A 5,931-nucleotide genomic window follows, 5' to 3' on the forward strand; every position below is an offset into this window, starting at 1 on the left:
TTCCAGACCCCCACAACCCTCTGGGTGAAGAAATCTCCCCTCTAAACTTTCGACCAATTACTTTAAATTTATGCCTCCTTGTTGTTGATCCCTCTACTAAGGGAAATAGGTCCTTTCTATCCACTATATCTCGGCCCCTCATAATTTTATACACCTCAATGAGGTCTCCCCTCAGGCTCTGTTCCATGGAAACCAAATCCAGCCTATCTAATCTGTCCTCAAGGCGAAGATTCTCCACTCCCGGCAACATCCTCAAAAATCTCCTCTGCACCATCTTCAGTGCAATCATGTCCTTCCTGTAATATGGCGACCAGAACTGCACGCAGTACTCCAGCTGTGACCAAACCTGCCCCACCGACCCCATCTCTTGTATTCTATGCCTCGGCTAATAAAGGCAAGCATTCCATATTTCTTCTCAACCACCTTTGCTACCTGGCCTGCTACTTTCAGTGATCTGTGGACATGCACTCGCTGGATTCTGGGGAGGACCCAGCAGATTGGAAAACTGCAAATGTAATGCCACTATTTAAAAAAGGAGGCAGACAAAAAGCAGGAAACTATAGACCAGTTAGCCTAACATCTGTGGTTGGGCAAATGTTGGAATCCATTACTAAAGAAGCAGTAGCAGGACATAGAAACATTGAAACATAGAAAATAGGTGCAGGAGTAGGCCATTCGCCCCTTTGAGCCTGCACCACTATTCAATAAGATCATGGATGATCATTCAGCTCAGTACCCCTTTCCTGCTTTCTCTCCATACCCCTTGATCACTTCAGCCATAAGGGCCACATCTAACTCCCTCTTGAATATATCTAACAAACTGGCATCAACAACTCTGCGGCAGAGAATTCCACAGGTTAACAACTCTCTGAGCGAAGAAGTTTCTCCTCATCTCAGACCTAATTGGCTTACCCCTTATCCCTTAGATTCTGACCCCTGGTTCTGCACTTCCCCAACATCGGGACCTGTCCAGTCCCGTCAGAATTTTATATGTTTCCATGAGATCCCCTCTCATTCGTCCAAACTCCAGTGATCTCTCGATCCCTTGATTCCCCGAGACTCGAAAAATCTATCTAACGCAGCCTTGAATATATTCAGAGACTCAGCATCCACAGGCCTGTGGGGCAAAGAATTCCAAAGATTCATATCCCTCTGAGTGAAGAAATTCCTCCTCATCTATGTGTTAAATGGCCGACCCCTTAACCTGAGACTCTGCCCCCTGGTTCTAGACACTCCAGCTCGGGGAAAACAACCCTCACCATCTACCCTGTCAATCCCCTTCAGAATATTGTGTGTTTCAATGAGATCACCTCTCATTCTTCTAAACTCCGGAGAGTATCGGCCCATTCTACACAATCTCTCAACTTAAGACAGTCCTCTCATCCCAGGAATCAATCTGGTGAACCTCTGTTGTACCACCTCCTAGGCAATTATTTCCTTCCTCAAATAAGGAGACCAAAACTGTGCGCAGTACTCCAGGTGTGGGCTCACCAGGGCCCTGTACAATTGTAGCAAGACTTCCTTACTCTTGTACTGTGGGATATATATTAGGTACTATGGGCCGAGTGCCCTGTTTTTTTTGCTGATTCGATGGTTGTATAAAAAGTTAGTAAAATTGACAGTTGCTCGGCAAACATATTTGTATTTACTTCAGTGTCGTCCTTACTCTTCAAGGGCTAGATTTTCCCCAAGCATGTTTTGTCGGGACACTGACCTCAAGCGCACCGACTTTGCTCGCTGGAAACGGCTCGGGGAAAAACTCGCCCCATCCTGGCCGCTGTGTACAGTCCCCGGAGTCCTGGCGTGGTGTCGATGGTGAAGTGGGGGGCGGAGCCAAATGCCTGCACCGAAAACACTGCCGGCACCTTCGCGCATGGGCAGTAGGGAGGGAAAACTTGGCACTCTGACATTTTCAAACAGTGTCAAACCCGATGAAAAGCACAGCAGCTTCTCAGCTTCTCCGGTCGCTCGGCGAGCTCTCCCCCCATCCCTCCCCGATAAAACGCTCAGCTCCAGCAGCTGCAACTTCTCCGGTCCACAAGCTCACACTTCTCCGGTGTGTCTTCCCTCCCCTATCCCAGGGATATCGGGACCGAGTGCAATGGAGCCAAGTTTGCTGATGATACGAAGATGGGTGGGAAAGCAAATTATGACACAGCAAAGAAAATCTCAATTCCGGAAGAACAATATGGAAAAGTACAGTGACCCCGACGTGATATAAACACGCAGCCTTCTGAGTAGGAGTCAGACACACTACCGTTACACCACGAGGTCTACAGTGCAGAGTGCCCATGTTTGTATACATGAAGGTTCCTGAAACATAGCTTCATTTACCCTGCATTGGTGCACTGAAAGGGCTTTAAAATCCCCGGCCACTCCCACCGTGGGTCAGACAGCATCAGAAGCAGTGGCCACCCGTCACTCACCCTCTCACGCCCGCTTTCATCACCTGCTGCCCGCGGACAGCAGCAAATCCAGTTCATCATCATCATAGGCAGTCCCTCGAAGCGACGATGACTTGCTTCCACGCCAAAAAAGGATGAGTTCACAGGTGTTTCAATGATGGACCTAATATTCCAGGTCCCAAACTGTATGTTGAAGGGTGGAAGATGCCTGTGCATGGATTTTTTTAACGTGTGGTGGCCGTTGCACCCCAGCCATCACACGGGCTTGACCGAGCGAGGTCTTGGTCCAGTGGCAAGGGTTATCCAAGACGACTGGAGACGAGCTCTGCTGCATGGACCCAGTGCCCACATATCGCAGTGTGGGCTGGCCCGTGCTGCCCCTGGGCCCCTGATCCTGAACTCACGCCGCCCCTGGGCCCCGATCACATCCCTCCACAGTCTCTCGCTGCTCCTGCTGTACCTGCCCACGCTCCAATCACCGATCTGGACTTCGATGACATCACACTTCGCTGCCGTCACCCTCCTGCACCAGCTCGCGCTGTACCTTGCCGTGGTACACCACCACGCTGCTCCCAGGCCGCCGCTCACCGCTCCTTTTATAGCCCCGACCTGCCGCTGGTGTTCTCACGCAGGTCGGGGCCTCCACGCTGCTCCCACAAATCCAGTTACACCCCGTGTCACCGCACAATTCTCAGCTGTAATTGTAAGCTGACTATATTTAAAGCTATCGCAGAGGCTGCAAGCAGTGTTCCCTGGTCGTCTAGTAGTTAGGATTTGGTGTTCTCACTGCTGTGGTCTGGGTTTGATTCCTGGTCAGGGAAAGCATTTTTACAAAGCAAGCTGACAAATATATTTCAAGTCTGTGAGATCCTGAATAATTGTTATCATCATTAATCCACCCACATGTGTTGCACACTGAAGTAAATACAAATATGTTTGCTGAGTGACTGTTGAATTTTTATAACTTTTGATACAACCGTAGAATCAGCAGAAAAATAGGATATTCGGCCCATAGTCCAAGAGTGAGGAAGTCTTGCTCCAATTGTGCAGGGCCCTGGTGAGACCACACCTGGAGTACTGCGCACAGTTTTGGTCTCCTTTTCTGAGGAAGGATACACTTGCCTGAGAGGTGGTACAACGGAGGATCACCAGATCGATTCCTGGGATGAGAGGACTGTCCTATGGTGAGAGATTGTGTAGAATATGCCGGTACTTGCTGGAGTTTCGAAGAATGAGAGGTGATCTCATTGAAACAGACAATATTCTGAAGGGGATTGACAGGGGAGCTGTTGAGAAGCCCGGCTAGCTCAGTCGGTAGAGCATGAGACTCTTAATCTCAGGGTCGTGGGTTCGAGCCCCACGTTGGGCGTTTACTTTTCATTAAACTTTTATGTTGCTTTCGCGGGTAAATATCATTAATGAACCCATGATCTTCTTTTGCACAATGATAAACATGCGAACTGAGGGAGAGTTGATAATTTAATCAAATATTGAAAGCAGTGCATCAGACCGCTCGGCCGTCCTTACTGTTAGATGCTCCAGTTACAAGTTATTACTCTGGAAAGTTTCAGACCGGGCGCTTGTTCAGGGCTGCTGGAAGGCCCAGTGACCGGGATAACCTCTCCCCCGGGGTTTTCCTGAGCCTGTGCTCGGTGCACGGGGAGCTTTGGCCCGCGTCTGAGGTAGCTTGCATCCCAGGGATGGACAATAACCCTCTGAGCTCTGGAACTGGGGAAAAGCGAATAATTAATGAGTTGTTTGCGGGTTTCAAATGCAGCTTAGATCTGCTGGTGTAAACCGATAGTGTTGTTTCACAGAATGAAAGAAATGCTGACAGGGACAGTCAAAACTTCAATAAGTGAACTTTAATAATTCATGAAACTTTAATCCTTGATGAAGTTTTATCCCCGATCTGATTTTACACAATCTGTATTTGAGGAGACTGGTTTAAATGTGCATTGCTCATGCAACAATGTATCCAAAACAGCTTTTATTTAATTTTATTGCAGACAAGTTTTTGTTTGAGAAATAATGTTTCTGCGCAGGCTTGAACCGGGAACTTTTCACGTGTGAGGGAAATGTGATCGCCTCCACACGACAGAAATTGCTGCTGAGCTCAGTGCCCAGAGAGAAGTGTTCAGGAACAAGCTGAAATTCTCAATCCCTCTCTCTGCAAAAAGTTCCTTTCACAAACATTTCTCTGACCAGAACGGCACCAAACAACAATGTCCTCCTTTTAAAGTCATTAAACTCCCCAATTTCTGCGTCTGCAATTTTAAGGACAAGGACTGAAAGCGCTTTGCGATCAGAAAATTGCAGGAAACCCCTGTGGCGAATGACAGGGCTTTTGATGGTTGATTTCTGTACACATCTTGTGTTATGTATTTAACCCATGACAACCTGTACACACCACCACCAGAGGGCCTAACTGTCCGAATCCCAAGGGATCCCAGTAGCCCTTGGGAGCACAGTATGTAAGCAGGCCACCCATGAGGTACCTGTACTCTGGAGTCTTATTAAAGGAGCTAAGGTCACACTTACTCAGTGTTCACAATACTAAGTTTCATCCTTTATTATGAGCGTATCAATTGGCGACGAGACAATGAACAACCACGCAAAAATGCAAGGAACAGTTGGTATCCTGGAGAAGTGGACGATTGCGAAGCCTTCGTGGAGATACTCGACCAATACTTCGTGGCCAATGAGCTGGATGGGGACGAGAACACTGCCAAATGAAGGGCGATCCTCCTTACCATCTGTGGGGCAGCAACCTATGGCCTCATGAAGAATCTTCTAGCTCTGGTGACACCAACAACTAAATCCTATGAAGAATGTGTACGCTGGTCTGCGAGCATCTAAATCCTAAAGAAAGCGTTCTGATGGCGAGGTATCGGTTCGACACGTGCCAACGGTCGGAGGGCCAGGAAGTGGCGCGCTATGTCGCCGAATTAAGGCGCCTCGCAGGACATTGCAAATTTGAGGCAGTCCTAGAACAAATGCTGAGAGACATTTTCGTGCTTGGCATTGGCCATGAGATAATTCTTCGCAAACTGTTGACTCTCAGAATCTGAGCAAAGCCATAACGATCGGTCAGACAATTTCCACCAGTTCCTTTAAAAACAATAACGTAATTTATTTCTCGTGGACTGGATGGAGGACCATGGTCCATGTAAAATTTTTTTATCGTTTTCCATGAACTAAATGTTCATAAAAGTATGGGAGTGGGAACTCACTGGATAACAGCACAGCTGGCAATGTTTGCGGAATATATTCGTGCAGCCAAAACGCACAATGACAACCTGGAATTGTGCGGCACCGAATCCTCGGGAAAAAAACAGTTAAAGGCATCGTTCCTGGGTGGGCTCGAACCACCAACTTTTCAGTTAACAGACGAACGTGCTAACCCATTGCGCCACAAAGACTAACTTAAATGTAAATTGTAAGACATCCCAAACCCGTGTGTCAGTCAGTTAAAACTTCAGATTGCTCCGACCGGGATGGAACTTGTCCACTCTCAGTTGTACTT

At 47.9% G+C, this 5,931-nt stretch overlaps 1 non-coding gene across 1 annotated transcript; it reads left to right on the top strand.

The window, feature by feature from the left end:
• The first annotated feature begins 3,701 nt into the window (after positions 1-3,701).
• On the top strand, positions 3,702-3,774 carry trnak-cuu (transfer RNA lysine (anticodon CUU)). Its single transcript has one exon. It is a non-coding gene; the product is annotated as a tRNA-Lys (tRNA).
• The last annotated feature ends 2,157 nt before the right edge of the window (positions 3,775-5,931 follow it).

The sequence above is a fragment of the Pristiophorus japonicus genome, unplaced genomic scaffold, assembly GCF_044704955.1.
Source record: "Pristiophorus japonicus isolate sPriJap1 unplaced genomic scaffold, sPriJap1.hap1 HAP1_SCAFFOLD_163, whole genome shotgun sequence".
Lineage (NCBI taxonomy): Eukaryota > Metazoa > Chordata > Chondrichthyes > Pristiophoridae > Pristiophorus > Pristiophorus japonicus.